Below are 18,949 nucleotides of genomic sequence, written 5' to 3'. Positions count from 1 at the left end.
CGGTCATTAGTATGTTTTTGGAGAAATGTCTATTCAGTTCCTTTGCCAATTTTAAAATAAGATTATTATTATTATTATTATTTTTTTTTTTTGTATTGAGTTGCAGGAGTTTCCTATATATCTGGATATTATTAACTGTCAGATATGAGATTTGGAAATAATTTCTCCCAATTCATAGATTGTCTTTTTATTTTGTTGATTGTCTGTATTTGCTTTTGTTGCCTATACTTTTGGTGTCTAATCCAAGAAGTGATTGCCAAGACCAGAGTCAAGGAGCTTTTCCCTTATGTTTTCAGAGTTTTATGGTTTTAGGTCTTATATTTATGTTTTTATCCATTTTGAGTTAATTTTTATGTAGTGTTTAAGATAAGGATCCAATTTCATTCTTTTGCCTGTGGTTGTCCAGTTTTCCCCAGTGCCATTTATTGAAGAGACTATTCTTTCTCTGTGGTGTATTCTTGGCACCTTTGTTGAAGGTAAGTTGACTATGCATGGGTTTATTTCTGGGCTTATTTGTCTATATGTTTTAAAACAATCCCATTTATAATAGCATCAAAAAAATAATACGAATAAGCTTAACCAAGGAGGTAAAAGACTTGTTTACATACTAAAAACTGTAAAACACTGGCAGAAGAAATTAAGGCAGACACAAATAAATGGAAAGACAACTCATGATCATGAGTTGGAAGAATTATTATTATTAAATTGTCCATAATACCCAGAGTAATCTATAGATTCAATACAATTCCTATCAAAATCCCAATGGCGGTTTTTACAGAAATAGAAAAAAAAAATTCTGAGATTCATATGAAACCATAAAAGACTTCAAATAGCCAAAGCAATTTTGAGCAAAGCGAACAAAGCTGGAGGTATCAGACTTCTTGATTTCAATGAGATCTGTAAAGTCTCAAAAATCTGAAAATTCTACAACCACTAATTTAGTTTTTTTGCCTATAGATAAATTTAGTGAATATATACCATACTCCCTACTTCGTTGCATATATGATTTTTACTAGAACATGACAACTCTTTAACTATAGTCTTAACTATATACTTCTTGCTTCCCCTAAATATCATTCTTTGTAAAATGGTTTTAAATTAACTTTTAAACACCAGCTTTCCCTGTTCCACTGCTAAGGCTACAAAAACTTCTGCCCACTAGGACACCTTGTTAATTACATACTGAGCTGAGTTTGTATCAATATTGGGCTTGTTGACCTGCAAGCTGTTTAGAAGTGAAGGCTTACCAGACCATCTGTCAGTCCCTGTCATTGGAAATGCTTTTCTTTATTACAGTAATGAAATCACTAAAATCATTTCCTGTTCCCAGACCTGATTCACATCTTCTATCTATTGTCAATAAGAGGATATTAAAATACTCAGCAAAGTCCACATAATCCTTTTCATCCTGGTCTACAGTGTAGCACATGGCTTTGTGTTTTAGTGTTGGAAATAATAAATAATGACGTCAACTCTGTTGTAATAAAAGAAGGCTGCTTATTAAAATCTTTCTCCAGCTGTTTTTCCTTTGATATCATGGCATCTGTTTATAAATGACTTTTATGGGTTTTCCCCTTACTATTCATTCAGAGTTTATATGATTACATTAGAAATTGAAATATTTTGAGGAACAGTCTCTTCATAGAACTGACGCTTTCCTACTTAGTCTCTTTGTGCATGCAGAATTCAACAATGGGATTATGGGAAAGAAAGCATGACGAGGATTTCTGTATTCTGGAGGAGTTTGACTTCCTGAATTACGGGCTTGCTTACAGGAAGGAGTGTATCTTGAAAGCATACTGGGTGGATGGGTGGATATTGTATATTTATCTTAGTCCACGCTTCAAGAGAATGCATATATGTGTCTTTATTATAAGTCATTCAATCAACATAGGAATATGTAGTTTTGTTTTGAATGGTCCCTGTTGACCCCACACCATTTGAGGAATTTGGCATCTCTGAAATTCATTCTTTGGTACTCAGTTTGGGGAGGCCAGTGGCGTTTGTAAATCCATGAGTATACTTTCTTAAAAATGCAACTAGTGTTGGACTTTTCCTGCCTGTACCCAGGAAGAAGGAGTCACTTGACTAGTCAGCAGGTACTTCTGGAGGCAACTTAAGTCCTTTAACTTCCCCATTACAGAGAATTCTGTACTGTGTCACCATTGATATAAAAAAAGAGTCTGCCGATGCGGACCCTGGAACAAAGTCCCTAAGTTGAATTCTCTAGTTTCTTACATTTATTTTAGACAAACCAAGCAACTGTTCTATCTGTCCTAAATAATTTTAGAAGTTATTTCAATTTTTATGACTACAGTGTTTAGTATTTATGCAATTAGGAGACTTCTTGCTCTAAGTTGCACCCTTTGCTTGTGCATATCAAGTGATAACAAAATAGCGTTAAAAGGTCCAAATTTTACATTTTCAGTTGTGCTTTGAGTGATCTGAACATCTTAGTAGATTTTTCTCTTTTATTTGGACATGTTTTAATGTGGGTTGACTAATTTTCTTTAGAGTAGTTGTAGGAAAACACAGTTTTCCAGAACAACTCACGAAGCACTCAAGAATTATTTTATCTTTTAGAAGTTGCCACAGGTTGTACCCTGAGCACGTCCAGCCCCAGAGGAAACCTGGAGGATCATGCTGCAGAAGTCTTTGGAGGAACGTGCCAACTGCTCTGTAACCATGAGTCGGCTCTCCTTTGATAGAGAGATTAATAGTTTCCATAATCATATCATCCTGGTTGCTCTGTGCCCCGCATTTACTCAGACTTGAAAGAAATGGAAATTAATTGAAAAAATTTTTTTCTTTCTTGTCTCCCCTCCAAACTTCTCTGGACAAGTGATGAGAAAGATTCAAGGGTTTATTGCCAGTGGGAGCTGAAATGTTTATTTTCTTTTGCAATTCAGGCTATAAGGAACCAGAAGAAAGCAATTGAGTGGTGGGGAAGAGGTAGGCACAGGAAGAGGGGTACAGCTCTGCTGCCTAAATAATTCCAAACAGAAACACTGGGTAAGGGACCCAGTATACATGTGGAGGGTTGTCCTGTGAGGCCGTGGGCATCTTGTTCCAGAAATCAGTGCAGAGGGAGCAGAAAAGAGGTTTTGTAGCTGATGTGATTGCCATCAGATGGATTGGTCTAGTTATTTTTATGTGTTTACTACTACAGAGGAGCCACCCTGAGTTTATTTCCACATCCTGGAAGTTGGTTAAAATCTGTTGTTTCTTTTCTAGCTTTGAAATTTGAACTCAGTTCTTTTTAAGCCACTATTATCACTCTTGACCAGTTCTCTCACCCTACACACTAATAATGTTGTCGTTGAGCCTTGGAGAATCTCAGTGGGCAGAGGATTTGGTCTAGGAGAACTGGGATATTAATAGAACACAGGTCTCTTAAAGAGTCATATCTTCATTCAGAGATAAATTTCCAATATATGATCAGTAAGTGCTTTGTTGAAGTTGACTGAACCAGGAAGAGAGAAACTGAATTGTGGGTGAACAATTTTCATCATTCATTAATTCATGCCACAGTATATTGTAGTTTATTAAATTTGCTGTGTGTTAAACACTGCTCAGTGAGATTAACAAGGTGACAATTCAAGATAGGAGGAAAACAGGAGAGTTAGTTAGTAGTAGCTTTTCATTCTATCAGTTCTGAAAGTCCAGGTTCATGTCCCATCCTCTGAAGTGATGTTCTTTCACTCTAAGTTACATGCTAGTTAGAGATTTGGCACTCTCTTGAGGCTGACATAGCTGTAAGAGAGATATAGGTCCTTTTGTGAGTGGATATCTCCCTGCAGTTTATATGCAGGCGCAACATTAGGCACCCTTGCATTATTGCCAGCCCTCCATGACAGTTAAAGACAGAAGATGAATGCTTGCCCTCACTTTGCTTGTGGGACTGCACAAGCAAATTACCTCAGACTGTTCCCATTCTGTCCTAGGGCTTGGCCATTTCTCCCCTGCAAAGCTAGGTTCTTAGGTTTCGCTTTTCCAAGTGGTCTGAATATCCCATGCAATATCAGTGCTGAATTGAGAGCTAGTGGACATGCAAACAGGCCTGCCATAGCAGGGCATGGTGATGCTACACAGAGGCTAGAGGGGAGGTGAGTCCCTGGTTCAGGAGACTGGAGGAACAATGCTTATGTAACAGTCAAAGGTTTGTTGCCAGTGGGAGCTGAGATGAGACCTAGTCACTCAGGGACCACTGTGGAACCTGGCCTGAGCCAAAAGAGGAAATCCAGAGTGTGAGCTATAGGACACAGCCTCAAATGACAGTGAAGCAACTCACACTCTGGAAGCTAAGAGGTCAGAATTGGAAAGAACATAATCCTGTTCACATCCTCCATGAAGTCTCATAGCTATTTCCCTCTTTATACCATCATCAGGGGAAGCTATTTAAGGCACTGGACCTTTTTTATTTTTTAAAATTAGGCTGGGCCATTCTCAAAGGGTCTATTTAAATTAACGAGTAAATTTACACTGAATTGAGTCTGGTTTATTAATTGTCCTTCTACTAACATATGGGGACGCCAGAGAATACCAGATTTATTACAGTAGCAACATGAAGCTGTTAGTTACTTTTTCTCTCCACATCTAGTAACAGTGTGAGTTGAATTTTGAGACCCTCTAACATGGGGAAAGAGGAGATGGAGTTGCCAAATTTTTGGCAGATAAGTTAGAATCCTTACAGACTTCTTTGGGACTTTCTGTAGTCAGGTATACTCATTATTGCTCCACATAGATTCATTTCCAGGAAAACAAAAGAGGAGAACAAATAGATAAAAAAGATATTTCTTTACATGTCAGGAGGCTTGCTGACTGGCTTCATTTGCATCCAGAATCCACACGGACTCCCTCATGCGTAAGGACTAAAGAGCCATGAAGCATCTTTATCTTGAGGTAATCCCAGAGTGTTCCTGTAAAAGCCAACACATCTGAAGGGAAATTCCAGATTTAGTTTACAACCAGTCACCAATGTGAAACAGGAGAGACCGCCAAACTAGTGTTCATTTATATATTCAACAAGCATTTACCGATTGCCAGCTACATGTTAGGCACAGTGCTAAGTGCTGGGGATACAGTGCTTGGAATATTGGCAGTTCCACAAATGTTAAATGAATGAAAACTATGCCCCCTATCTAGAAACAGACTAATGTGAAGCTAATAAAGCTTAAAGCAGCAGTTCCTTATGTTTGGGATCATGGGAATCACCTGGGAACCTTCAAAAAATACTAAGACCTGGCTCACACTCTCAGACATTCTGATTTAATTGGTATAGGGTGCTAACTGGGCATCAGGATTTTTAAAGCGCCCCAAATGATTCTAATGCAGCAGTTCCCAACCTTTTTGGCACCAGGGACCGGTACTCCTAAGAGAATTTAATGCCTGATCTAAGATGGAGCTGAGGCACAGGGGAGCAGCTATAAATACAGATGAAGCTTCACTTGTCCACTGCTTACTTCCTGCTGTACGGCCTGGGTGAGGGGGCAGAGAGGGAGATATTGGGGGACTCCTAATGTACAATAAAATTTGGGAACCACTGGTTTGAGGGACTCTAACTTGCTCAGGCCCCTTCCAAGACACTTAGAGATACCTAGTACTTTTGAATTTTGAAATTTTGTAATTTTCTTTAATAGGGCCCCAGACTTGAGTAAGCTTCTGGTACCACAAAACCTGAATTTGATCATCTTTGTCCCTGAAGTAGGCTTAGTCTAATCAGTATGATCCTTAGCCAGCATGAGGTTTTCAGAAGTTTAATTAGGCTAAAAGATGCAGATTAACAGTGCTCTAATGGAAAGCTAAACCACATGAAAGCTAAACCATTACAAACAACATGCTACTTTTCGTGGCCTTGTCTTTCTCTTTTTTTTTTTTTTTTTTTTTTTTTTTTGGCTGATGACCTTAAGAGTGATTTTTGCAATGTTTCAGAAGGAACTCTGCTTTGGAGTAGGAGAATTTATTGCTACAAGTGGCAGAGTCCTGCAGGTTTGTTAGTTTTGCATTATATGACTGGATTTCATGGTCAGCACTACGTTTATGACTTCATAGCATTTCTTGTGCAAGGCTTTTCTAAGAGACATGCTGGCCCTCTTGAGTGTCCTTGGAGTTCTGTACCTCATCATCTCCGCTACCTTTCCTGGAAGAGTTGCTTTGTGACACTTTTGAGGCTGATTTAAAGCTCTGCAAAATTTATTCAGTGGTTTTATTACAGAGGCAAACAATAACCATTTCTGCTGCATATGTGGCCAGTTGGCAGACAGGATGGCCACAGATGACCATGTATGGAACTTCCTCCTCTTTGCCTTTGGCCAGGTGCACACCCAGGAGAGTGTCTGCATGACTCTCAGTGGAGTGAGCATGAGCACAGCTTGAAGAGGAAAGAGTAGAGCAGCTCACTGTGCAGGAGCTGCTGAGAGGCTCTCAGTGAAGTTGAAGTGGCTTTGAACTTGCTAAGTAGTCATGTGAACTGTATTTACCCATGTCATCTACGGGGTACAAAGGCTGTTCCTGGCTTCTCTGAGGCTTCCTTTTCCTGGCCATGCTTTGTTGTAAGCCCTCTTAGCCCTTTTCATGTATCAGGTACCCACTTAGCAGATCATATCCAGGCTGTTTACACATCTGATTATCAGTGGCTTTGTTTCCTTTGAGGAAAAAGTTCCATAATAGTAAACCAGAGCCCCAGTGAGGGCTAAATGCAGATGGAGGGCATGGCTGCAGCTTTCTGTAGGGAAAGATGGGCTTTTTTTGATTAATTTCTACCATAGTGGAACCTGTAAATAATATCTGGCACCTAAGAAGAGATGCCCCCAACCAACCTCTTCTGGTGGGGAAGGGGTTCTGGTTGTTAATGTCATGTAGATATGGTTTTTCCCAAAGGTGGAAGGATGATCTCTTTTTTTTCTGTCCATTCAGAACTCCAGGAATGACATTCGTTGTTTCTCTGCATGGTGTATTTTCTTCTCATAACTCTTCCAGATGATCACATTTAGATTCTTTCAGAACCTTCCTCCTTACTGTGAAAGCGTGGTCGTACTACCTTGAGTTCAGTGGTAGATAAAAAGGAGAAGGGAGGATAATCATTAAGTTTGCTTATTTTCTCAGATGTAGACTCAGTAATACCCTTTCATAAAAGCTTCAGAGATCATAAATTAGACAGATGGTTCTGGCTTTGCTTTTTGTAGCTTCAACAAATGCTGTTCGGCTTGTAGCAGAAATGCTTGTAGCAGACTCTGGGAAAAACCAAGTGCGCCCAAGCAACAGGACCTATTTCCCCCAGTACAGTTATTTCTCATGCTGTAAGATAGTCTTCTCTCTTCCTTGAAACTTGAATAGCCAGCACTTCCTGGTGATTTGGAACTTTATTTCCACAGTTAAGTGGCATTTTCTCACACTTTTTGCTTTATTAATTTGAGCAGCAATGCTATAGTGAACAACTCTTGGGAGTGCCATTTGCATTGTCTTTTATGTAATTCATGTTCCCTGGAATTAAAATGTGTTGGCTCTTCCTGATGGTGTTGGTTGCTTTCATAATTATCTCTTAATGGACTGGGAGGTTTCCATATGACATGGAACCAAAAGTCAAAGAAGTCTAAAAACCTGAAAACAAACAAACAAACAAACAAACAAACAAACAAACAAACACATCCTTTGGGTTCCTTGGCCCATTTTTTGAAAATTTATAGTACACCAAGGTGAAATATTCCCTGGGATGAGTGAGGCATTAGATTCTGGTCCCCCTCTGCCACTTACTGTGTTACTTTAGGCATGACAATGCACAACAAATAGAAGACTTTTCGTGATTGATGCTGATTGGGCCGTTTTGCTCAATGTGTTTGAAATAACCACATGCCAGCATTTCTTGGAGTAATGTGCTGAAGCAAAAATGTTTAAATGATAAACAAGGTTTCCAGTTGTAACTTTCAAAAGTGTAATCGAAACTTGGAGCAGATTTGGAATGAAGCTTGCATAAAGCTGTGTGTGAAAGTTGCGCATAGCTCTTCCCAGACAGCCATGGGGATGTTGTCAGATTGAGGAGTGCTCACTGCAGGCCTTGTGGTGCGAAGATTATTGCACTTTTTGGAAAGAGATTCAGTAGTAGTTCAGGTCTTGAGGACTTGAGATTATCTCCTGGCCTAAAATCTCTCATTTATCCTTTTGTCTCATCAAATTACTTACCATTTGAACATGGATAGAATCCCATATGGCCTCTAATATCTGAGGTCTTGTAAAAACAGCCTCTGTTTTAATAGATACATAAATGGAACTTTGATCTTTCTGATTAAGAATTACATAGAGCATTTTATTTTATTAATTACATTTTTTTATTTCTCACATCAACTGGCTTATTTTTGTATTCATTCCTTCCCAACAAACATACCGAATGATGATTGAGCACCTTTTCTATAACAGGCACTGTTCTGGATTCTGGGCTATAGAGATGAGAGGCACAGTTCTGCCTTCAAAGGGTTTTGGTAAAGAAGAGAAACAAGGAAACAAATAATTAATATGCTGTAGACAAGTAAACTCAGGGAGCATTCCCACTGTAATTGTGGTTTCTGGAGGATTATTGTAGCTTGTTTCAGAGATCCCCTTCAGTTAAATGATAAAAACTAAACACATATTCATTCACTGGATTTCAAACTAAGTTAGAAGTGGTAGCACGATGAGTAAAACAGCACTGAACTGGGAGAGAAGACATCTGGTTTCAGGTTCTTTTTAATGCCATTTACAAGCTTTGGACAAGTCACCAAACCATTCTGGGTCTCAGCTACTTTAAGGACCAAAGTAAACAATTTAAATGAGAGTACTTTGTAATGTAAAACAATATATAGTTTGTTACTAGGACAACATAACCCAGTTGCCACATGCATACACAAACAACACACTGCTGAAGGATAAATGCAACTTTTACTTTGGGACTAATTTTCCTCAAAGGACTTGCCCCCGCCCCCACCTCAAAAGGATTTTTTTCTTTATAAATCACAATGTGATATCTAAAAAAGTATTCCTTTTACTTAAGCCTCCAGTCACAAAGCATTTAGAAAGTATGCATTTTAGACTCTCAATTTTTGTAAGACATGGTATAAATAAAACCCCCGTAGATAAGCCTTTGCAGAGGATGATTCTTCCTGAGGCATGCATCGTGTGTTCCAGGGTGTTTTTTGTGCTTTAGTTTTACTCCACAAAAAAAATTTCTCAATGCTTCCAATACAATATACATCTACATTTCATATATTATTTAATAACACTAAAAATTTAACATCTTTTGCTATATTAGAAGTATAACATCTTGAGACTGCAACTTTTTTAAAATAATTATTAAGATCATGAATACTAGTGTTAACCTTTCAAACTTTGATAAGGTATTTGTATAAGGATTTGAGGTTAAAAAAATAATATATGTAAATATCAAATATTCCTGTTTGGTGGTAGTCTTTATTGAAAAGCCATACGGAAAGAGAAAGGGAAGGAAACTTAAAATTACTCTGTGATTCTTATATGCTAGGACCTGATCTAGGGAATTTATGTACATAATCTTATAAATACTACTGTCTCACAAGGGAGGTAATATCTCAGTTTTTTGGATGAAGAAAGGTTTAGAGAAGTTAAGAAATTTGTTGTCGATCACAAAGATAGGTAAAAGAGAATTTGAATTGAAATTTGACTGTAAAGCCCTTTTTTTTTTTAAATCTAAAAATGTCTCATTTGTATTACATGAACATTGAACTGCCATCATTTGAAACGATGTGTTAGTTTTACTTGTTATTTTCCCAGGGAGACATATGAAATGACAAAGACAGCAAGGATTTGGAATTAGAACATTTTTGGTTATGAATATTTTGAAAGTATAATATCCATGCAGTCTTTCTGAAAAAAGTTATTCAAGGGTTTACTTCAGGAAAATAAAAAACGAATTCATGGGATAGAAGAAACATTAACTTATGGGTCAGAACCCTTTGATTTAATATAAAAAAAAGGGATTAAGCTTCAGGTATGGCTGGTTTCAGATGTTCACACAATGTCAGTAGGTCCTAGTTTCTCTTTATCTTTCAATAGTGCTCTTCTGCATGTTGGCATCACTCTTAATAAGTATCCTCCACTGAATTAGCTGCAGGATTTTATCCTCCAAGGTTAAAAGTAGAGAATCTTCTAAATTGTAATCAGTCTTGGGCCTTATTCTCATTGGCCTAAATTGGAGTATGTGACCATCATTCAACTTAATATGGCTAAATGCTTGTAGTCCTCTGAACATCCGTGTAGAGTCATGTGACTGCTTTAGAACTGGGTTGAAAGTAGGTAGAATCAAGCCACCTAGAGCAAATGGACTGATACTGGGAATCAGGATTGAGTCCTGAGATGAAAAACCAGTGTTCTGTTATCAGAAGAAGCGAAAAGAGACACAGAACACCAGAACCAGTGATATCATCTACAAGCAATGAGTCATTAAACTAGGAAAATTGTTAAGATAAAATAATCCCTGGTAAAGTTAATGTGGCACTTGATGCAATTGTTAAATGTTAATGTACTAACAATTTGTAAATAAAATTCCAGATGATTTCAGCACGTAGTTGAGGCTCAGTAAAGATTTGCTGAATGAATGAATGAATGAATGAGATGATAGGAGGTTTAGAATAGAGTGGGCAGGGGAAAAGAAAAGCAAGATCAGTCTAAATTTTTTGTTAAGGAGAAAGGTTATAGAATTGATTTTATACGTTGATTTTATATATTTTATTTTTCTGTCAAATCTAGTATTTAGTATATGCCAGACATTATTCTAAATACTTCATAAATTTCTCATTTAATCCTCATTACAATTCTTTAAGGCAGGTGTGCTATTATCTTCATTTTACAGAGGGAAACCGAGGCATAGAAGAATTAAGTAACTTGCCCGAGGTCACACGGCTAAGTAAATGGTAGGACTGCATTTGGCTGCACAGTTTGTACTCTTTTAACTCTTGTGCTCCCAGTGCCCACATATATGGACTTTGTAGCCTATAGTAAAGAATATTTAGGCTCTTCATATTTTGTTCTTATCTGCCTGGGCTTGTGTAAAGTCTAGACTTGGCCTCTTCTTTGCAGTAAGAAAGGGCAGTATGATTAGTTATAGCCAATGAAAGCGCAGAAATGAACAGTGTCCTTTCTGAGCCAAAGCATATAAGAGCTTTTCTCTTTTGGTGACAGCCATAGATTGAGGTGGCAGAGGTACAGGATGAAAGTTGCCTGAACTTCTGAGTAACTAGACAGAGAACCATATGGGGAGGAGCTGCCCTTGAGAGTCACCCAATGTGTGTGGACTTAGAGTGAGAGAAATAAACTTTTACTGTATTAAAGTAATAAAGAAATAGTTTATTACTACAGGATCGCTTACTCTATCCTAATTATTACATACTCCCGCAAGAATTTACAGTCTTCTCAAATTTAATGGAACATCCATAACATTAGATAATGTGATAAGCCACAATGAACTGCCTAATGAATTTTCCTAAATGGAAATCATACAGGCACAATTCTCTGATTCCATTTCTATAAAGCGATAGATAGATAAACTAAAAGACTATAACCACATGGAAATCTTTAAATAATGGATAATCTTCTAGTAGAATATTCAGTACTAAAATTAACCCAGGAAGAGGCAGAAAACTTTGAAAGGCTAATATTCATATTGAAAAGGTAATAAAAGAACTAACCCCATCTCACCTCAAGGCAACAGAGAATCATGGGAAATTTCTGAATTCTATAGAGATAACAAAACCCTGTTAAAACTGGATAAGAACAGACACACAAAAAACTATAGGCCAATTCTTATCTATTAATGTGGACATAAAAACTAGACAAAATACCTGCAAGTAAAATTTAGCACCATATTAAAAGATATATAAAAATATTTTTAAAACCCACTATGAACAAGGTAATTTTATGTTATGAATGCAAAATGGTTTAACATTAAGACATCTTTAAATTCACTACATTAATAGATTTAAAAGAAGAAGAGATGTGTGATCATTTCAGTAAATGCCAACAATTCTTTGATAAAATTTAACATCTTTTAAGAAAAACTCCTTTATAGTGCAAAATAGAAGAAAATTGTATTAACATGAGACCTATAGCAGATATAATTCTAATTTGAAACATTAGACACATTCCCATTAAAGTCTGGAACAAAGCAGGATATTATTGAACATTGTTCCGGCAGTCCTACCTATTACAATAGGGTGAAAAATAGGTGTAAGGTATAAATATTAAAAAGAACTAAAAATACTATTATTTTTTATAGTATATGTTGTTTTTCATTAATATTTTTCTTGTCAAATAGTACAGAAAATTGCATGAAACAAATGTGCATCTTATTGATTATGAAAAAGCAAATGCTCCTGTATCAATCACCCAGCTCAGGAAATAAATCTTTGTCAGTCAACCAGATGCTCCCCTCTATGTGCCCTCTCAATCGTAACTCCTGCCTCTCCCTTCCTAAAAAACCCCCACTATCCTTACTTTTATGATGACCACTTAAAGTTATTTTTTTTCAGGTGCCTTTCAGAGGATATGATTGTGTACTTAGGAAGTCAGGAGTCTCACCTGATTGACCTATTAGAACTAATGAGATCAGCAGAATGGACTTGGCTTCTATGTTTACTCTCTCTTACCTAAATCATCTATTTTTTCCCCTGCTGAATCATTCCTTTTCTAATACCTCCTTTCTTAAAAAACAAACAAAAAACCTCCTCCCTTTACCCTGCGTTCCCCTCCAGCTGCTACCACATTTTTCTGTACCTCTTCACAGCAAAACTTCTGAAAGAGCTGATGTCACCTCTGTGGCCTAATCTCAGCTCTGCTTGTATAAACTGGATTCCGTCTGTACCACATCACTGACATTGCTCTTGTCAAGGATGCCAGTAACTTTTCTTACTGAATCCGGTAGTTACACTTCTGTCCTCCACTTTGGAGTAGCATTAAAGGCAACTGGAGATTTTCCTTCCTTTTTGGGAACTTGGTACCACAGTCAAATGAGTTTTCCTCTCCTTGGTGTCCATTCCTTCATTCTCTGCTTCTGGCTCCTCTTCCTCCTCTTCGTAACCTCTGAACCTTGGCATGACCTGCAGTCCAGTACTTGGCCTCTTTCTTGTCTCTTGATACATTTTTCTCCCTTGGAAATTTCGTTTAGTCCTGTAATTTTATATACTGTCTTTATATATGATCATTATACTGGTGACTTCTAAATTTCTGTCTCTGTCTGTGACCTCTTTCCAAATTCTGGGCTCCCATTTCTTAATGCCTACAAGCCATCATTTGGGTAGCTAGAAGGCATGTCAAACTTAACAAGTCTAAAGACTTAATTTTCTCTTCCTTGCCAAATCTGCTCTCCTTCCCTCAACTGCGCCTTAGTAAATGGAACCATAATCTAAATTGCCAAGTAAAAAGCGTAGGAATCGTCCTTGAAACCCCTTTCCCCTACCCCATGGACCTGCCATCAACTGATCTTGACTCTATCTCTGAGACAAATGCTGAGTTGGTCTTCCATTCTCCTCTTCTCCATGTTACCCATATCTACCATCATATCTCAACTGGACTTCTTCAGAAGCCTTTCAGGCAATCTCCCTGCTTCTACTTTTATTCCTTGACCTGACCCCCGCACCACAACTAATCTCCACCTGTCCGTCTTGGAACTGGGAGGAGGGAGAAGGGTGTCATTTGGGGGCCCCTTTAAACTCCATCATGAAAGATTGTTTTGACTTTGTGAAATAAAAATGTTGTATATTTCAAATGACTAAAATGAAAGGCTTAGATGACAGCAATACATATAGCAGTTAATATCCATAATCTAGAGAGCTCCTACTTATCAATAAGAAAAAATAACCTGATTGAAAAATGAGTAGTGAACCTAAGAAAGTCATATGTGAACAAATGTCTGAAAAGATACTCAGCTCTGCTAATAATTAGAAAAATGCTGATTAGAAATAACTTATTTTTGCTATTCAGATTATAAAAATGTAGACTTGTTTTACATTCTTGAGAGTAGGGATGTAAATTGGTATAATCTAATTGAAAGGCAATCTGGCAGTATTCCATATCTACAGATCAGTTCTAGACTGAATACATATACACATCCATATTAGAACATAGATTCTATCATCCTATTGTCATTAATGGAACAAACATTTATTGAGAAACTACTATGTGCTGGGCACTGGGATAGCCAATGGAAATTTAACAGGAAAGAAAGTAAAAAAAGAAAAAAAATCAGACAATTCTTTCCCTGTGGGAGATATAAGTAAACAAATAGCCACACAAATAATTTATAATAACAGTTGTTACAAGTCAAACGGCACGTGGGACACCTAAATTAGGTTGGGGGATAGTTTTACTTCAGGGAAGGAATTGACCCTTAGGAAAGGATGGAAATAGTCAATTGGGTGAAGAGGCAGGATTGCGGGGTTAGTGGGGAGATCCCCAGGTCTAAGCATGTGGGGAGGAGCTTCTATTAGAGGGCCAGGACACAGCAGGGGCAGAGTGCAGTGAAGAAGGGGAGAGTAATAGGGTTAGAGGTCAGAGAGATGCGTAGCGGCCAGATACAGGGCTGTAACAGATCACAGGAAGGATTTTAAGCTTCATCCTGTGAATAATGGAAAGCGATTTTATGGTCATAATCTGAGTAGTGACATGATCGTGTTTGCATTTTTAAAATGTGGCTAAAATTGTAGTTAGGACTCTATACAGTAGTTTTGGGTGTATTTTAAAAATGAGAATGGATAGGAGGAGGGGCTGAAGTGGAAAAAGGGAAACCAGGGAGGAGATAATTGCAATATTTCAGAGACGCGACAGTGGTGGATTGGACTAGCATAATGTCAGAGGAGATGGGGAGCAGTGAATGAATTCAAGTATATGTTGAAGGTGGAAGAGACTAAATTTGCTAATTTTTGGGATGAAGGAGATGAGAGAAGTATATGCAGGAAGGAAGAAAGACTTGGAGGGTAGGGAGATGAAACCTCCTTTATTAGGTAAAATTCACATAACATAAAATTAACCATTTTAAAGTGAACAATTCAGTGGCATTTAGTACATTCACAATGTTGTACAACTGCTCCCTCTATCTAGTTCCAAAATATTTTCATCATTCTAAAATAAAACTGTGCCCTTTAAACAGTTAATCTTCATTCTCCGCCCCGCCTCCCCGCCCCATTCCTACCTGCCCTTACATCACATTGTATTCTAGTCCTATGGATTTACCTATTCTGGATACTTCATATAACTTGAATAATACAATATGTGCCCTTTGTGTCTGGCTGCTTTCATGTACCATAACGTTTTCCAAGTTCATCCAAGTTGTAGCCTGCATAAATACTCCATTATTTTTTTATGGCTGAATAGTATTTCTTTGTATGTATATGCCACCTTGTTTATCCATTCATTCATAGATGGCCATTTGGAATGTTTTCAATTTTCAGCGCTTGTGATTATTGCTGCTGTGAACATTTATAGATAAGGATCGGTTTGAGTACCTCCTTTTAGTTCCTTTTGGTGTATACTAGGAATGGAATTGCTGGGTCATATGTTAATTCTCTGTTAAACTTTTTGAGGAACCACCAAACTTTTCTCTTTTGCATTTTCACCAGCAATGTACAAGAGTTCAAATATCTTCACATCTTCACCAATGCTTGCTATTTTCCCAAGTTCATTTTTGGATATGTTAAGATGACAATTGTCATGGAAGTGAAGATATAAATTAAATTATTGGATATAAAGTTTTGGAGTTTGGAAGGGAGATTTGGGCTGGAAGTATACATTTTGGATTGTTAGCATATCAAGGATACTTAAAGACATGAGAGGGAAGGGCATTGACAAAGAAAAGAGTATAGACTGAGAAGAGAAGGGGGCCCTAGGGCCTTACCCAGAGTAACCCTGAATATTTGGAGAATAGAGAAGGAAGAGCTGGCAAAGAATATCAGGGAGGACCAATACAAAGGTACCACCAAGCTACCTTAGCAAATGAAAAATGACAGATTGGGATGTGTCCCCTCAAATACGTTCTGCTGAAGAACCAGGAGTGCAGTGAGGTGTCCTCCTTTACTATCCATGGCATCAGAACTTCTAATATCTCAAAAGCCACATCCCAGTGTCAGGAAGCTCCTTTGCCATAAATTCTACAGATCAAGATGAAAATACAAACTTAAAGGCCATTTTTCATCTGGGTACCACCCACAGTTTCTAAATTCGGTACAAAGATGTCCATGCCCTAATCTCTAGAACCTGTGAATATTTTATCTTAGTAGCAAAAAGAGACTTTGCAGATGTGATTAAGGATTTTGAGATGAGGAGATTATCCTGGATTATCTGGTAGACAAAAAGTAATCACAAAGGTTCTTACATGTGATAGAAGAAGTAGGAGAGTCAGATAGATTCAGAGAGGCTACACTGCTTGCTTTGAAGATGGACAAAAGGGGTCATGAGCTTGCAGGTGGCCTCTAAAAGCCAGAAAAGGCAAGAGAATAGATCCTTTCCTGGGGATTTAAAAAGAAACGCAGCCTGCTGACCCCTTGATTTTAGGCCAGTAAACCCATTTCAGACTTCTAACCTCCAGAACTGTATGATAATAAATTTGTATTGTTTTAAGACACTAAGTTTGTGGCAATTTGTTACAGCAGCAATAGGAAGCCAATTAAACATTTTTAATTAGACAAATATGTATTTTCTCCAACTGATAGTCTTTTCTCTGAACCTTCTCTGGGTATATGAATTTTTGAATTTTGTAATTGAGCCCAGTGAAAATTCTTAACTGGTGGAATTCCAGGCACAATGCTGCAGGTGCTTTGGGAAGGTTGTCTGAGAATTCTGCCAGAAAAGTGGTAAAGTCTAGATGCCTGGAGTCCCCGGAGTTGGGGAGTCTATGCATGTTCAGAGAAGCTCAGAGAGGGTTCCTGCTTTGTTCTGTTCTTTAAGGTGACAGATGGGCTTCAGTGATACCAGCTTCTCAGGCCTCCACTGCAGGGCCAGCACCCAGCCTATTCTGATCTTGGGGATGGGCTAACTGAATGACTTGCCCTACCTCACTTCTTTAGCAGAGGTGGTTCAAGCCCTCTCATAGACCCAACTTTAGGAAAAACATCTTTGACCTCAGTTTGGTTCCAAAAGTTCTCTACCAGGCAAGAGTTTTCCATGGTATTTCCGCAAAAACACAAAATTTAGAGTCAGAATGCTTTTGCTTTTGCTTGAATCTTGATTCTACTTACTAGACTGTGCTTAAAGAGCCTTCTGCTACCCGAGTTTCCTTAAGTATAAAATAAGGATAGTGTTTATCTCATAGAATTATTATGCAGATAAAAGGAACATGCATGCAAAAGCTGCAAATGCCCTGCAATATAAAGGAACAAATTGCTGATACAGGCAACAAAATGTATGAGGCTCCAAAGCCTATGTTAAGCCAGGAGCCAAAAATCTATAAGCCTCATGATTCTATGTATACGACATTTTGGAAAAGACAAAACTAAAGAAACATTATTAGCACAGTGGTGGCCAGGGGCTTGGTGTGAGGGGAGAGGATTGAGGCAAGAGAATGTTTTTGAAGTGATAAAAATGTTCTGCATTGTGATTGGTGGTTACACAATCCTATATGTTTGTCAAAACAGAACAGTCAGTACATCTCAAAAGGGTGTATTTTACTGTAAGTTATACATCAACAAACCCGACTTTTAAAAAGCTGAAGAAAAATGTTCTACAATATATTGTGTTACATATATAGCCCTTTGGGACAGGACCTAATGGACTAAGTACCCAATAGATAACCTAGTCCACATTTTTGGCTTCAGAGCCATGCTTTTAATAAAGCATGTAACATGATTTCCGCTGATGCAGCATGCTCATCTTTAAAATTTCTTTAATTGAAAGGGTACTGAGCACTTCCCTTCTAAAAAGTTGAACGAATGCTCTGCTTCAAGGAAAAAGAGAAGGCACCAAGAGAATGTCGAGGCAAGGCTAGACTATCAAATAACCTAGAAGCACAGAGATAAAGGTGGGATTCCTGCTTCAGTCACCAACCAAGAGGAGTAGGAGCCTATAGGAGGTCATTATGCTGATAAAATAGATGTTATCTTGATAGTATTAAACTTCTGTAGTTAAGGATTGCCTAACAGCTTAATTAAAACACACCAGTCAGAAACGCCTAAAGGCTAAAAGCATGCGGGTCTCAACGCAGGCTGGCGGGGACTGTCAGCACCCAGCTGAGGTCAGCTCCTGGTCCAGGATTCCCCGCCCGGCAGGCGAACCCAGTTCTTATTGGCCACTGCTCGGCTGCCTCGGATGCCCATTGGCCTGTCCGAACACCCGCTTCTGTAAAAGGCGGGCAGCGCTGGCCCGCGGGGTGACCCAGTTCACCGTGAGCAGCGCTGGAGGTGAGTAGGGTGGCTCCTTCCCGCGGGACCTGGGACCACCGCCGCAGATTTGGGGGCTCTGGGCCGGCGTACGGTGGAGGCAAGATTACCCTCCTAGAAGATGAATGCCTATGGGGAGTTGGGTCAGGGAAGTTGGAGTTGTACCCTTGTGGCCACTCACTCTTCTTTCCTCCTATCCCTTCAGGGAGAAAGGCACTATTTTTGACAGTCTCTCTTTTTTTGTGCCAGAAACAGACTCTTTACACTCATCTGACTTCATCTCAATAACATACCCTGTCAAACAGATATCTCTTGCATTTTACAGATAAGGAAAATGAGGTTCAGAGTCAAACCCAAGTCTGTGCGACTCCTCTATGTCAGCAGAAAGAGACCATTCTTATTTCCTCCTTTCCTCTCCCTAAAATCGCAACAGCTCTTTTTTTTCTTCTCTCCTAAAAGGAACTCTCCCTTAGACACCCCTAAACAAAAGGGAGTCTCAGATGCAAAGCCTCTCCTCATTGCACTTACCTACTTTACCCACCTCAACATGGGACTAAGAACTTGGGTGGAATGTTACAACTGAC

General features: G+C 38.4%; 1 protein-coding gene across 1 annotated transcript in view; it reads left to right on the top strand.

The window, feature by feature from the left end:
- Positions 1 to 784: 784 nt before the first annotated feature.
- Positions 785 to 18,949, top strand: part of TPH1 (tryptophan hydroxylase 1) — a 41,133-nt gene continuing 22,968 nt past the window's right edge. Inside the window, exon 1 of the mRNA XM_016139510.2 lies at positions 785 to 5,703. The gene's annotated coding sequence lies outside the window, so the exon portion shown is untranslated. The remainder of the gene's footprint in view (positions 5,704 to 18,949) is intronic.

This window comes from Rousettus aegyptiacus, unplaced genomic scaffold (assembly GCF_014176215.1).
Source record: "Rousettus aegyptiacus isolate mRouAeg1 unplaced genomic scaffold, mRouAeg1.p scaffold_m13_p_5, whole genome shotgun sequence".
Lineage (NCBI taxonomy): Eukaryota > Metazoa > Chordata > Mammalia > Chiroptera > Pteropodidae > Rousettus > Rousettus aegyptiacus.
Note: the sequence above shows the minus strand (reverse complement) of the source record. Positions and strands in the feature narration are given on the sequence as shown.